At 37.4% G+C, this 16,020-nt stretch overlaps 1 protein-coding gene and 1 long non-coding RNA gene across 2 annotated transcripts in view; one reads left to right on the top strand and one right to left on the bottom strand.

Annotated features, from left to right (window-relative positions):
* Positions 1–16,020, top strand: part of KCND2 (potassium voltage-gated channel subfamily D member 2) — a 549,850-nt gene that overhangs the window by 197,604 nt on the left and 336,226 nt on the right. The window lies entirely within an intron of this gene.
* Positions 1–16,020, bottom strand: part of LOC110145288 (uncharacterized) — a 38,816-nt gene that overhangs the window by 6,530 nt on the left and 16,266 nt on the right. Inside the window, exons 2-3 of the long non-coding RNA XR_002316174.2 lie at positions 11,165–11,256; positions 6,211–6,341 (exon numbers count right to left, since the gene is read on the bottom strand). This is a non-coding gene — a long non-coding RNA (uncharacterized lncRNA). The remainder of the gene's footprint in view (positions 1–6,210; positions 6,342–11,164; positions 11,257–16,020) is intronic.

Below are 16,020 nucleotides of genomic sequence, written 5' to 3'. Positions count from 1 at the left end.
GGTTGAGTACACAAATATTCTCATGGTAGATATTAACATGTACAGTGATTCTGGAACAAAGGGCAGTCTATAAATAAAATAATGATATGTAGTTTAGTTAGGAAATATAGAGTAGGAGATAATAAAATAATTAGGTAGATTATGTTAATACAATAATTAGAATGCAATATTTGATTAGTAAGAGTTGTCCTATGAGTCATTTATTGTCTTGTAACAGAAAGAAATCTCAGTGTATAAGCTCAGGTGCTCAAGTATGCAAGAAAGAGTTTTCTGTATTTTTCTCTAGCTGAACTTAATTTGTATTCTGGGCCCCCGTTCCATCAAGTGGCAGAAACTCAATCTCAATCAGCTTTCACCGACTCTCCTCCAGGACTGTGTCTACGAATTGCCAGGTGGGGGGCCATCTGGCCTCCGCGTCATCAGCAATCCCTGCTGGCAGCCGCTGAGATGTCCTTCTTCCAGTCCGCTCTGTGGTCACTGGTCCTTGCAGGTTGCCACTGCAGCCTCCTTGTCCTCATTCCAAGGACACATTCTGTCTGCTGGCTCTCTGCATTTTTCACTGGAGAAATTTTGCTTCTCCTGTCCTGCCCTAGGCTAAGGACAACTCTGTGAGCTGCTCTTAGCCTACATGCCTACTCAAGTCTTTCTTTTAGAGAGCCCTGATTCATTTGAAGTTTTTGTCATTTTTCTCCCAACACTGGGTTTATTTCGTGGACATCGATAAAGCAAACATCCTTTCTCAGCGATGTCTCAGTGATGTGTAGACTCTTCTTTTTTGCCTCTCACTTTCATTTTCTTCCTAGCCTATGGAATTTTGCCGTGGAGAGGGAGCTAACATGGGAAGAACAGCTTTTATCTACATATTCTGCAGTCTTCCAAATTGTTTGGGTTTTGAAACTCAAAATTCTATGGCTATATTTTATCTCATTTTATTTCTAGCATGTTGGTCACTAACTGATACAATGAGAATGAAATATTCTAACTACCTGAGTTAGGGGAAGGAGCATAAGATAAAAAAAAAACAAATACCAAAAAGAAAAGTCAAGTGGGTAATATGATAATATTCTAACCTTCTAGAGCTAATTTTCAAGTAATCAGATAAAATTAATTAAACCTGTATTATGTATTTACATATATGCTACTGAACAGTATAGTAATTCGTTTCACCTGTTTCTTATCAGATACTGAATAATACACAGAATATTGTTTCTAGATTTGAAACTGTTGGTTTTCTGTACTAACCATTGGAAACAAACTGAAGCCATCACATTAGACTGCAAGTCTGTGTTGTCAGATTCTGAATGGCTAACAAATTTGATCCAACTTTATCCAATAATAAAGTTTGGAGTGCCTTTAGGGATACATGCCTCTTAGATAATATTTCCTAAAAATCACTTCTCTGACTTGATGAATTAGAATTTGAAGAGTAGGGATTATGGATTGTGCTATACAGTGAAAGTCTGGAAGATTTGACTTTGAATGACCATAAAAGGTAGGGTGTTTATTTTGGAAGTCAGATGAGCAGCTTGGCAAGTTATATGAAGCTGAAGGGACTTTAGAGAGGACCAGTCCACCTCCAATCAAAAGTGTCCACAGGCAGCCTCATTTTCTCCAGGAACAATTTAGGATTTGTGGCATCAGGGGTCAAGTGCTTAATTTAGTACCCACAATCTTATAGATATTAGCAATACGTGAAAAATTCAATCTAGATGTTATCATGAGTTGGTCATAATGGTGGAACAATTTCCTTATGCTCTCCTGGAACATCTTATGCTCAGTGGTAGTATTCTTAGTATATCCACTTGATAACAATGTGTTCAATTTCAGTCAGTTCAGTTGCTTAGCCATGTACGAATGTTTGCGATCCCATGGACTGCAGCACGCCAGGCTTCCCTGTCCATCACCAACTCCAGGAGCTTGCTTGGCCTCAGGTCCTTCAAGTTGGTGATGCCATACAACCATCTCATCCTCTGTCGTCCTCTTCTCCTGTCTTCAATCTTTCCTAGCATTAGGGTCTTTTCCAGTGAGTCAGTTCTTCACATCAGGTGGCCAAAGTATTGGAGCTTCAGCTTCAGCATCAGTCCTTCCGATGAATATTCAGGACTAGTTTCTTTTAGGATTGACTGGTTTAATCATCTTGCTGTCTAAGGGACTCTCAAGAGTCTTCTCCAACATCACAATTCAAAAGCATTAATTCTTTAGCACTCAATTTTCCTTAAGGTCCAGCTCTCACATCCATATATGACTACTGGAAAAACCATACCTTTGAAAATATGGACCTTTGCCAGTAAAGTAATGTCTCTGCTTTTTAATATGCTGTCTAGGTTTGTCATAGCTTTTCTTCCAAAGAGCAAGTATCTTTTAATTTCATGGCTGCTGTCACCATCTACAGTGATTTTGGAGCCCCAAAAAATAAAGTCTGTGACTATTTCCATTGTTTCCCCATCTATTTGCCATGAAGTGATGGGACCGGATGCCATGATCTTTGTTTTTTGAATGTTGAGTTTTAAGCTAGCTTTTTCACTCTCCTCTTTCACTTTCATAAAGAGGCTCTTTAGTTCTTTGTCACTTTCTACCATAAGGGTAGTGTCATCTGCATATCTGAGATTATTGATATTTCTCCCAGAAATCTTGATTTCAGCTTGTGCTTCATCCAGCCTGGCATTTTACATAATGTTCAGTTCAATTCAGTTCAGTCACTCAGTCATGTCCGATTCTTTGCAACCCCATGGACTGCAGCACACCAGCCTTTCCTGTCCATCACCAACTCCCGAAGCTTGCTCAAACACATGTCTATCAAGTCAGTGATGCCATCCAACCATCTCCTCTCTTGTCCTCTTCCTGCCTTCAATCTTTCTCAGCATCAGAGTCTTTTCCAGTGAGTCAGTTCTTCACATCACGTGGCCAAAGTATTGGAGTTTCAGCTTCTGCATCAGTCCTTCCAATGATATACTCTGCACATAAGTTAAATAAGCAGGGTGACAATATGGTCCTTGACGTACTCCTTTCCCAATTTGGAACCAGTTCATTGTTCCACATCTGGTTCTAACTGTTGCTTCTTGACCTGCATACAGATTTCTCAGGAGGCAGGTAGGGTGGTCTGGTCTTCCCACCTCTTGAAGAATTTTCCAGTTTGTTGTGATCCACACTGTCAAAGGCTTTAGCGTGGTCAATGAAGAAGTAGATGTTTTTCTGGAATTCTCTTGTTTTTTCTATGATCCAACAGATGTTGGCAGTTTGATATCTGGTTTCTATGTCTTTTCTAAATCCACCTTGAACATCTGGAAGTTCACGGTGCATGTACTGTTGAAGCCTCGGCCTAGCTTGGAGAATTTTGAGCATTACTTTGCCAGCATGTGAGATGAGTACAGCTGTGTGGCAGTTTGAACATTCTTTGGCATTGCCTTTCTTTGGAATTGGAATGAAAACTGACCTTTTTCAGTCCTGTGGCCACTGCTGAGTTTTCCAAATTTGCTGGCATATTGAGTATAGCACTTTAACAGGATCATCTTTTAGAATTTGAAATAACTCAGCTGAAATTCCATTACCTCCAATAGCTTTTTTCTTAGTGATGCTTCCTAAGGTCCATTTGACTTCTCACTCCAGGATGTCTGGCTCTAGATGAGTGATTACACCATCCTGGTTATCTGGGTCATGAAGTTCTTTTTTGTATAGTTTTTCTGTGTATTCCTGCCACCTCTTCTTAATATCTTCTGCTTCTGTTAGGTCCATACCATTTCTGTCCTTTATTGTGCCCATCTTTGCATGAAATGTTCTCTTGATATCTCTAATTTTCTTGAAGAAATCTCTGATCTTTTCCATTCTGTTGTTTTCCTCTATTTCTTTGCACTGATCATTTAGGAAGGCTTTCTTAACTCTCTTTGCTAGTCTTTGGATCTCTGCATTCAGATGGGTATATCTTTCCTTTTCTCTTTTGCCTTTTGCTTCTCTTCTTTTCTCAGCTGTTTGTAAGGCCTCCTCAGACAACCATTTTACCTTTTTGCGTTTCTTCTTCTTGGGGATAGTTTTGATCACAGCCTCCTGTACAGTGTTATGAACTTCTGTCAATAGTTCTTCAGGCATTCTATCAGGTCTCATTCCTTGAATGTATCTATCACTTCCTCTGTATAATCAGAAGGAATTTGATTTAGGTCATACCTGAATGGTTAGTGGTTTTCTCTTCTTTCTTCAATTTAATTCTGAATTTTGCAAGGATTTCATGATATGGGCCACAGACACCTCTGGTCTTATTTTTGCTGACTGTATAGAGTTTCTTCATCTTCTGCTGCAAAGAATATAATCAGTATGATTTCAGTATTGACCATCAGGTGATGTCCATGTGTAACACTGTCTATTGTGTTGTTGGAAGAGGGTGTTTGCTTTGATCAATGTGTTCTCTTGGCAAACTCTGTCACCCTTTGCTCTGCTTCATTTTGTATTCCAAGGCCAAACTTGCCTGTTAGTCCAGGTATCTCTTGCCCTCCTACTTTCACATTCCAGTCCCCTATGATGAAAAGTATATCTTTTTTTTGGTGTTAGTTCTAGAAGTTCTCTTAGGTTTTCATAGAACTGTTCAGCTTCTTCAGCTTTAGTGATTGGGGCCTAGACTTGGATTACTGTGATATTGAATGGTTGGCCTTGGAAATGAACAGAGATCATTTTGTTGTATTTGAGACTGTACCCAAGTACTGCATTTCAGACTCTTTTGTTGACTATGATGGCTACTCGATTTCCTCTAAGGGATTTTTGCCCACAGTAGTAGATATAATGGTCATCTGAATTAAATTCACCCATTCTGGTCCATTTAGTTCACTGATTCCTAAAATGTGGATGTTTACTCTTGCCATTTCCTCTTTGACCACTTCCAATTTACCTTGATTCATGGACCTAACACTCCAAGTTCCTATGCAATATTGTTCTTTACAGCATCAGACTTTACTTTCATCACCAGTCACATCCACAACTGGGCATTATTTTTGGTTTATTTGTCTTTAAATAAAATCTTTCATATAGATCAATTCAAATAATGTTTGTCAAAGATAATGACATTAACACAAGGTATCAGTTCAGTTCAGTTCAGTTCAGTCACTCAGTCTTGATCGACTCTTTGCGACTCCATGAATCACAACACACCAGGCCTCCCTGTCCATCACAAACTCCTGGAGTTTACTCAAACTCATGCCCATCGAGTCAGTGATGCCATCCAGCCATCTCATCCTCTGTCGTCCCCTTCTCCTTCTGCCCCCAATCCCTCCCAGCATCAGGGTCTTTTCCAATGAATCAACTCTTCGCATGAGGTGGCCAAAGTACTGGAGTTTCAGCTTCAGCATCAGTCCTTCCAATGAACACCCAGGACTTATCTCCTTCAGGATGGACTGATTGGATCTCCTTGCAGTCCAAGGGACTCTCAAGAGTCTTCTCCAACACCACAGTTCAAAAGCATCAATTTTTCAGCGCTCAGCTTTCTTCACAGTCCAACTCTCACATCCATATATGACCACTGGAAATCCATAGCCTTGACCAGACAGACCTTTTCTGGCAAAGTAATGTTTCTGCTTTTTAATATGCTATCTAAGTTGGTCATAACTTTCCTTCCAAGGAGTAAGCGTCTTTTAATTTCATAATAGATTGATTCGAATAATGTTTGTCAAAGATAAAGACATTAACACAAGGTATAATATTTACACAATACATAAATAGATAAGGGAGGGAGGCAAGAAATAAAAGACAGGAGAAGAAAGAAAGGAAGTCATGGAGGAGGAAAGAAGGGGTGTGGATGAATGTAGATGAATATTTAGGCCTTTAGGGAAAAATTTAGTAGGTACTAAGTAGGTACCTGTTAAGAATTTAGTAGGTATTTTTATCATGGCCACTTCATGATCAAAATAGTAATAAGACCATGTAAGATGCATTTTAAGGATTACCCAAGTCCAATTAAATCTAAAATACCTTGAAATCATAAAGTCCTACATTTAAAAATATACTTTGAGACTAAGAAGTGATCTTGTAGGATATCTCTCTGTCTGCCTTGATATGTGTATCATTAAAAATCAGATTTTATTGTGTACATGTAACCTGACATAAATTGTTTTTATTCATTTTCAGTTTATTTATATATAGTTACAGAAATTATAAACCATATTATATTGTTTTAAGGAGATTTTCCCCCATAATATTCATGCAGTATTCAATTCAAAGATATTTATTAACCTTCTTATTCAGGTCAGAACCTTGATCTAGAAATTTAAATCTTGTTCAGGGTGTCTGGGTCTTAGTTCAAGAAGGTCAATAACAGAATAGCCGTGCCTGATGCTGCTTTGTTCCGTATATGAACTGTTTGGCTGAAAGAATCAAGTCTCCACTTAATTATGAAAGCAAACATAATGTTTTACAAAACACTGAACTTTGAATTGCCTATTAAGGGAAATTAGGGTGTACTGCTCTTCAAATATATGTTGTAGGTGCCATATTTAAGGAAATAACTGAAATAGACTTTTCTCAGAATCTAGAGTCAACCAGTTACATAGGATTTAAATTGGTTTTGAGTCAGAGGATCTTCAGATGGTGTTTTACTTTGAAATATGTAATCAAAATAATAGTTTTCAGAAGAATAATTGAGTTCCAAACTTAGCTGCATCTTGGCTCTATAAAAGTAGATACATTAATGTGAATTCTGAGAAATTCTTGATTTTCCATTCTTCAGCATCAGTTCAATAATCATTTACACATCATTACCAGGTAAATACTAAATATTAATTGAATCCCTGTTCTGGTTTGGTCAGCGTGCTAGACCTGGGTATAAAATTGATGACAAGGCCTCCTCTTCAGAGTTTATAATCTTGGTTTATATATGTACCTGTGTTCCCCACAAGCTCTCTCCTGAAGTTATACCATAAAAATTTACCTGCCTCATTGGTTCACCAGGTATTTCCTATGTACCAATTTTTAGGGAAAACATAAACCTTCTAATGAGATTTGAATGTACTAAGTTCCTGCATAGCTTCTTCTGTGTCCGCTCTTGCTTGCTACCGTGCCAAGAAGGAATGTGTGTGTGATGTCAAGGTGTTTTTGTTTCCCTTTTAGAATCTCTACTTAATCCAGAAGTTAGAATGGCACAAATAATACTCATAATTCAAACTCTTTTAAATATAATCCAATCTTCAAAGGTTCAGAAGGCATAGGGATTTTATAGTTACGCCTTCATCATTATGAAACATTACTTTTAAATCTCCTGTAGATGTACTGAGTGTCAGATAGTGAGGAATTCCATTTGATATGTCATCAGATAAATCATACCAAATTGTAATTGAATTCTAGGATTCCTGAAATCCTGTTTACTTTCAATATAGAATTATATTCATCGAATGTAGAAAAAGAAATTCTTAAGCTAGTTCTGTGATTTTGGTCATTCCTCCTTAAAAAATTGTTGAAAACAAAGGTTATACTTTGTACTCATGTTCCAGGAAAGGAAGAATAACAGGAATACAATATAATTTAATCTTTGACTTTTAGATGAGGCTGTTTACAAAATTAAAACAGATGGCTAGTGATTTCAGATGAGAGATGATGAGCGGTTTTCAGAAATGCAAGAATTTATTTCATTTTATTCATCCAGGTAGAAAACAAGGTTTTCTCTAGTTACTTGTAGGTTTCTGAATTCACTTTGCTGTACAGAAATTGAGGGACTAAAAACAGGTAACAAAATATTAACAAAATATTTTGAAAGGAGAGTAGTTAACCTAAAATGTGTACTTAGCATTTCTCCCTCTCATTTATTTTCATTCATATTTTTCCCAGAGAGGGACACTTCCAGAGTTTCCTGTAAAACCAGATCCCTACCTGACTTCTGACATGCTGAATTGTGCTCATATAAGCCTCCTCCTCCAGAATGAGTGTAGAAATATTTGCTGAATCTCAGGGTTTCTGTGATCCCAGTGAGCTTTAATATATTTCTGGGTTACATCTTTTTAGGATTGTTCTTCTCTGAAGATATGTCTAATTATTCTGTCTTTGCAAAAAAAGAAATATCTTAATGAAGGACAGATTTTCAATTAGCAGGTAACCAAAAATGCTCAGAATTTGAGGGTATCCTTTTCCTGTGACTATAGTAATCCTTAGGTTCAGTGAAAAGTAGGCAGAACATTTATGCTATTGATTCATCTTCCAGTGCCCACAATGATTGCTGCATGGCAATAAAATAATACAAGAGCACCTCACATTATACTACAACTAGCGATTTCATGGAAGACAAGGTACATCAAACCCTTTGACTAGTTTTGGAAAGACAGAACTAGTTCGTGAGGAAAAGGATAATTTTATAGATATTTTGAAATTAAACAATGTTCCATAGTACCTGAGAGACCTGCATGTGAATCCTTGAGTCTTTTCTTTGAAATTGTGTGAAATTGTGTCCAAGCTATGTAACTTTTCTGTTACACAGATTACTCACCTATTTTAATAAAATATGCCTAAAACCTGTTAGATGAAATTAGTGTGAAATTTAATATTATGATTAACATCAAAGGTATGTATGTGGCACATGGTGAAAACTTAATACATATTTCTTTTATTTGTTGCACAACAAGTGGGCACATCCTATTCACTTTGTTCTTCAGGGAATAGCTCTGATTTTGAGGCTTGTTTATCAAAGTAGTGGTTGACTTTTAATTCTGTGAACAAATGGCAGGATGAGCTTTGTTTACTTTTACTTTATGTAGAGTGAACATGAACTCTATAATAGTCTGTAAAACAATAAATTACTTGTAAAAATAAATGGGTATCTAACAGGAAACCCAGAGAAAATGGAACAGAAAAATTGTCTTTTATACAACATGTAATTATCCTGCCAGGGGTCTTCAACCTCCAGGCTGCAGACCAGTACCTCCAGTCCTAATAGCAATGGTATTAGATTAGAAATAACGTGCACAACTAATGTAATGCCCTTGAATCATCCTGAAACCTACCCCCCACCTCCAGTCCATGGAAAAATTGTCTTCCATGAAATCAGTCTCTGGTGCAGAAAAGCTGGGAACCTAGATGATTTTCCTACACCTAGTTGGAAGAAGAAGCTTCTCCATCTTTGACTGCAACCTGTAATCTTAGTTAGACAACAACTAATTGCTGAGTGAATTTAGTGAGTTTAACAAATGACTAGTTACAGAACTAAAATCAACTAGGGAAATATCATGGTGCTTCAAGGAATAAGCTTATCAGAAAATAATATATGTGCTCAAAATTTATGGTTACCACATTCTGCCATGGCTGTAAATTTCTTTCCGGCTATTGATGTGAATTTGTGTAAACTACCAGCAAGTTGGGGCTTCCCTGGTGGCTCATGGTAAAGATCCACCTGCCCAGAGACTTGGGTTCGAACCCTGGGTCAGGAAGATACCCTGGAGAAGGAAATGGAAACCCACTCCAGTATTCTTGCTGGGAATTCCCATGGACAGAGGAGCCTGGTAGGGGTTCATGGTCACAACGAGTCACACATGACTTAGCAACTAAGCATGCACACACGCACCAGCAGTTTGGCAATGAGATGGTACCCAAGCAAGTTCTTCCTATTTTTCACTTCTTATCTTTTCCCTTTGGTTAACTGAATGGGAAACCCATTTAGAATCAAGGACAAAGCCCAATTCTGGTGAAAAGTACCACCGACACTGGCGTATACTTTCTTCTGACCGGAACAAAGATTGCACACCACAGCTCTTCTGATTCCACAGAAGTGCAGAAGTTCCGGTGTCAAGGGACACTGCCTATCAACAAAGAAACTCTTCCATGCACTGTACTATGTGGAGCCCCCATTAGCACTGAAAGAACTGAAGGAAGGGAGATCTCAGGCTTGCTGTCCATGAGTTTACAGCAGCCAGCATTTACACTGTGTACCTCCAGCATGGTCATGGGTAATAACATTGAATGTGAATGCCTTTAGGCTGGAGTGTCCTCCTAGTCAACTACAGTCCCTTCTGAAACCTGTTATCTTAAATTTGTGGGTTTGTCTTTGCAACTCTTGACACAGAGCCAAGTGTTACAAACTCAATTCCTTCTTTTATTGCCTTAAATAATTAAAACTGTCTTTAATTGAGAAGGAAAGTAATAAGTAGAGACATTACAGAATCTAAAATACCAAATGCTATGCAAAAAAAAAAAAAAAAAAAAAAACAAGTGGGAACCTAAAAGTCAGCAGAGTGAAAGAAGAAAATAGCAAATCCATTTTGAAGCAACATGTAATTAACCTATTGAACATCATGGTTTATATAGTTGGAAAGGAATTAATTGCTGGGCATTTTTAACATGGCACACATCAAGGAATTTTTATAGACATTTGTCTAAGAAGTTGCAGAACATTTTCAAGAACACGAAATGGCTTTGTGACTGGTTCCAGCAGTAGACTGTACATAGCCAGCAGTTCCTCTGTACAGTGCTGGCCGGTGTGGTTGGCCATGTTTGTCCATCATTTCCATCTTTTGTGTTAAAGCAGTCAGGAACAAACCATCTCAAGCTATATGAATTTTTAAAGACAACGTAAAAGAAGTAATTTAAGGTCTATAAATGTTTTCATCGTTATTAACTGGCCGCCATTATTTTGTTCTGGGAAAGGAGTGTGTACAAGCGTATGTATGCAGAGGTGTGCATGCTTGTGTGTTTATGTGACTCACTCTGTCGTGTCCAAGTTTTTCTGGGCTAGTAGCTCTTAGTCACAAAGCACCGGAACTGTGTTAGGTCTGACAGACAGCCTCAGGTGTGCAGCCCCAGAGCAGCAGCTCCTGTGCTTGCTGTTAACTGCTAATCAGGGGAAGGCGTGCTGCTGAAATTGCATTTCTGACGCTTGCTTTCCACTATCTCCCTCAAGGCAATGTTATTGTGACAGGCCAAAGAGTAGGGGAGAAGAAATTCTGGCTTTGAAAGATTGATAGAATTTTCCTTCCCTTTCAGGTCCTAAGCCCTCAGAAAAACTTGAATGTCTCACTGGTTAACGACTTCCAAATGGGGAAGAAAAAAAAAAAAAAAGAGTTTTCCTACTATGGAAAAGAATATGAGTAAGATTCGAGCCATAGCCTCTTTCCTTGGAGAAACTGGCTTTGCATCATTTCTCTCCTGTTCCTTCTCACTGCCTATAAACTCTACCTGACACTTCCCCATGGGCAATTTTTCCCCAACTCACCTCGCCAATAAGGGCCAAAGTCTTCTTGTTGAATTGTGATATTCCTTATTCTCAGTGGGCTTCCCCAGTTGCTCAGCTGGTAAAGAATCCACCTGCAATGAGGGAGACCTGGGTTCGATTCCTGGGTTGGGAAAATCCTCTGGATAAGGGAACGGCTATCCACTCCAGTAATCCAATATTATTCTCAGTACTTACAAAAGACTCACCATATCTTTCCTCCATTACAAGGCTTTAAAAAACATCCCATTGTCTACCAATTGAGGCACATGTATTTCCATGGCATCTGGTGTCCAGTGTGATGTTGGAGCCTATTTTCCAACTTCGTCTTTTGTTGCTTCTTTTCATAGACTGTATCCTTCAGCTTTTCTCAGATAGATTGCTTTGGTATTCTTACAGGAGTGTTTTGTTGTGGAGTACTAATTAAGGAGCCTTTAACCTCCTTGGGCTTTTAACCTCCTAGGGCTTCCCTGGTAGCTCAGCTGGTAAAGAATCTGCCTGCAATGCAGGAGACCCTGGTTCGATTCCTAGGTTGGGAAGATGCCCTGGAGATGGGATAGGCTACCCACTCCTGTATTCATGGGCTTCCCTGGTGCCTCAGAAGGTAAAGAATCCACCTGCAATGCGGGAGACCTGGGTTCAGTTGCTGGGTTGGGAAGATCCTTTGAAGGAGGGCATGGCAAGCCACACCAGTATTCTTGCCCAGAGAATCCCCATGGACAGAAGAGCCTGGTGGGTTAAAGTTCTTGTGGTCACAAAGAGCTGGACATGATTGAGCAACTATATATATATGTTTATATATGTTTATATAACTATAAATGTATATATAAATATATATATTTATATAAACCTGCTTAGCTTTAGTGCTGTTAACACCAACAGCACCTCTCAAGTCATAGTGACCAACAAAAATGCCTCACTTTTTTCTGAACCTTCAGTAAGAGAGCTTTACGATGAGATATGCTCTTGAACTTCACTTGCCTTCATTCCTTATTCATGCTGTTTCCTTGGCCTGAAATGTCTTCATAGCTAACTCATGATGCCTTAATGAAATCACCTCAATTCCTAGTTCAAAGAGATTTCACCTTCCTTTTGAATTCCCAAGGCAATTCATATTCATTGAATGCCTGCACATGCCAGGCAGTCTTGCTACTTGCTTTATATGCATTATTTCCCCTTAACTTTGTCCTTCCTGGTTCACAGTGAGTGATATTGAAATTTACTTCACAAAGGCCATCCCTCCTACCTCTTCCATCTTCTTCTCACCAGAGGGCAAGTTAGAGCTTAAATCTAAGCTCTCTAATCTTATTAGATGTCTAACATTCAGCAGATTCTATCCTAGGTATGAAACACCATTTACTAATTTTCATAAAGGCAATATATTGACTCAGTTCTTGCCTAGACTTGCCATCTTACCCTCTGTAAGGATTCCAGCAGAGTATACCGGGATCTCAAAATAGTCTCATAAAAATGCTTGCTATAAAAATCTGGACTCCAAAAAAATGACTAATGAATTCCAATTTCCAGTGCTTATTTTATAACCCAGAGAAGTTCAAAAGAGTCAAAATCCAGGATATCTGATCATTGATCTGAGATGGGGAAGACTGGGTGAGAACAGCTGAAAAAATTAAAACTAAAGAAACATAATGAAGTTAGCTTTAACTTTTCAAATGAATACATAATAACAATGTGATATTCTAAAACCAACATAAAATGCCAGGAAAAATTTGACATTTTGAGGATGCTAATGGGTAAAGATTCAGAGCACATTAAGAGGGGCGATTGCACAATTTCCATTACCATCAATGAAACTAATATGGTAAAATTCACACATACTGCAGTGGAAGCATGACCTCAACTGTCATTGGACATGTTACTTTCTGTGGTGTGTGATTTTCTCCTCTAATTTGAGGCAATTTAATTTTCTGCCCACTTCACAGAGAAAGATCAGGCTGAATGACTGGAGCATTGATGTTGAACATCTATCTTCACACATTGTATTTACAATAAAATTGATTCTGTTATCCTTGATAACACTAAATAAAAAGAAAAAGCCACAGTATTCTTTAATATATACTCACCTTTGAAAATTAGAATTTGGACACACATTTTAGTCATACTTGGAAAATATCTTAGTAGGAATTTGAAAATTTAAAAACAAAGCTTTTTGTGAACAAAGAAGAAAATTCATATTGAAGAACAACAATATATTAATTGTCTTACTGTAAAGTTTTAGGATGAATGATATATTGGAAAAGTTTCAATACTTTGATTCTGTGTTCATTTTAAATTTTTTCATAAATCAAATATGGAATAGTGGTTAAAAGGACAGTCTCTGGAACCAAACTGTTCACAGATTGATTCTACTGATAATCAGCTCTGTAATCTTAGGTGAGTTATGTAACATTTCTGGGCCTCAGTTTCCTTACTGATTAATTGAAAGTGTTAGAATTCCTACTTCTTAAGATCATGTAGTTAAAATGATTAATACCTTCAAAGCAGTTAGCTCATGGGGATGTCCAGTAAATGTTCATTATTGATATTATCATCATAAATATGCTACATATTATATTGGAAGAAACAAGACAAATTCTCATATTTGTTTTATTTTTATGCTCTTTCAAAATATATTTGATATGATTATTCTAGTTTACTCTATATTAGGGAAAGGGATATCAATGTAAACATGCTATATAAATAATGATTTTAGAGGACTCTTAATTCCTACATGTAAGTGAATAACACAGAATGGGACTTATTAACTAATCCATATACTATTTTTTATCTCCCTCTCCCTCTCTTAATCCAACATAGCCATTCAATCCAATTGCCTGAGTATATGGACCATTTCTTACTGGATTCTTCATTTTTATCATGTAACTCTGGCTTAGCACATAGTAGGCATTCAGTAAATATTAATCCAGTCCTTTTCAAAATAAATATTCCACTTTATTTGTACATTTATCCAACTAGCCAGTACACCCACCCATCCTTTATCATGACCTGGAGCCTTTCATCTTTAATCTGTTCCATCCAAGGAGCCATTTGAGCTCCATCACCTCCTGATTCCTATATACTGCTCTTAGTACAGCCTAATCTCTGTCTCCTTAACACTCACAATCATATTGAGTGCAGCAGTATTTAGCCCTGTTTATTTAGTTTCATGGTAAATTTGACTCTTCAACTAGATCATATGCAATTTAAGAGCAGAGATGAATTTGATACTTTTTTGTGACATCTTATAGTTTCATTAGAGTGTAATTCTTCCACTCTTAAAGGAAGAATTGCAATATTGCATTTGTATATTATATGTTTATAAATACACACAAATATATCATCATATGAAGTAGAGGAGTTAAGGAAAGCTTCTAACTCAGGGACACTAAATGAATATGTATTTCCCTTTTACCCATGGGCCAAGTATGAGTTGGCCCTGTGTTTAACTTCTGCTACTATGGGAAATGCAGGATAGCAAATAAAATACTTTGAACTTTATTCTGAGTCTAATAAAGCTATTAATCAGTTATTGACACCCTTAACATTGAATTAATATAATTTCACATGCCATTCTAATGTGTTCTATATCTCTCAAAATTTGATGTACCTAGCTCTAATTCTGTAAAGATTCAAAGAATTCAAAATTATACTGCAGTTAATCAAATAATGCAGTGTTTCACTATACAAAATGTAAGCAACTGTTTTATAAGAAATAACTCTTAGTTAAGTAAGGTAGACACTATTTTGTCCCCATAAATATAGATGAAGAAATTGAACTGCCCACCAGGCACCTTTGTCCAGGGATTCTCTAGGCAAGAATACTGGAGTGGTTTGCCATTCCCTCCTCCAGGGGTTCTTCCCAACCCAGGGACTGGACCCAGGTCTACCACTTTGCAGGCAGACTCTTTACTGTCTGAGCCACCAAGGAAGCCCCAAACTGCAAGAGGTTAAATAGTCAAAATCACACAGTTTGGAAATGGATGAACCAGAATTCAAACCTAGGAATTTTGACCCCAGAGCCCACATTGTAACTACCTTGCCGTATTGCTGGCAAACCCTATAGGTTGCCTACACAAAGCCTCTGCCATCCATCCTGAGAGCCCTTCTGTGTGATAGTCACTTTCCTGGTCTCCCTGAAGGCAAGGATGGATTATGTAACCTAGTTCTGGCCAACAGGATTAGAAGACATGCCTTCTGGGTCTTTAATTTTCTACACTGGCAAAAAAATAAAAAGATGTGTTAAAAGAGGCCCAGTTTCTTCCCTAATTTTAGATATTGATGTGTGAGGATGTAATGCTTAGAACTTCTGTAGCCATCTCGCAACTGAAAAGAAGGTCAAGAGAATTACAGAGTCACTCTGTGACTATACATATTTAGGCTTGTGTACTAACCCTTTACCTCCTTTCTTAGGAATGTCTTATACTGTGAGAATAGTAATCCTTTTTTTTTTTTTTTTTTGCTAAAGCTACTTTTTGTTGAATATTGTTAACTGCAATTCAAAACTTCCTAGTGATGAAACTATAAATCACTATGATTTCTTCCACTCTTAGATCTTGTCATAAAATATGACATTTTACTTCTAATCAGCAAGATTGATATTCCCATATGAGTATTTATGAGCATCTTATGTTCTTTCAGGTTTTGATTTGGGTGTGATTATATTTGTAAGACTTTTTTCCTTCATATACCAATTTTTTATTCTTGGCCAAATATGAAACAAATGCAATAATTTAATTTTTTCTGGTTTACTTTTTACTAATTCTAAGATTAGATCAGCACTTTGATTCATAAATTACTAGCTTGAAAACATGTTTTAAATTCCACTGGCAAATTTGACAAAGAAAACCTTAATTTTTAAACTG

This window comes from Odocoileus virginianus, chromosome 1 (assembly GCF_023699985.2).
Source record: "Odocoileus virginianus isolate 20LAN1187 ecotype Illinois chromosome 1, Ovbor_1.2, whole genome shotgun sequence".
Lineage (NCBI taxonomy): Eukaryota > Metazoa > Chordata > Mammalia > Artiodactyla > Cervidae > Odocoileus > Odocoileus virginianus.
Note: the sequence above shows the minus strand (reverse complement) of the source record. Positions and strands in the feature narration are given on the sequence as shown.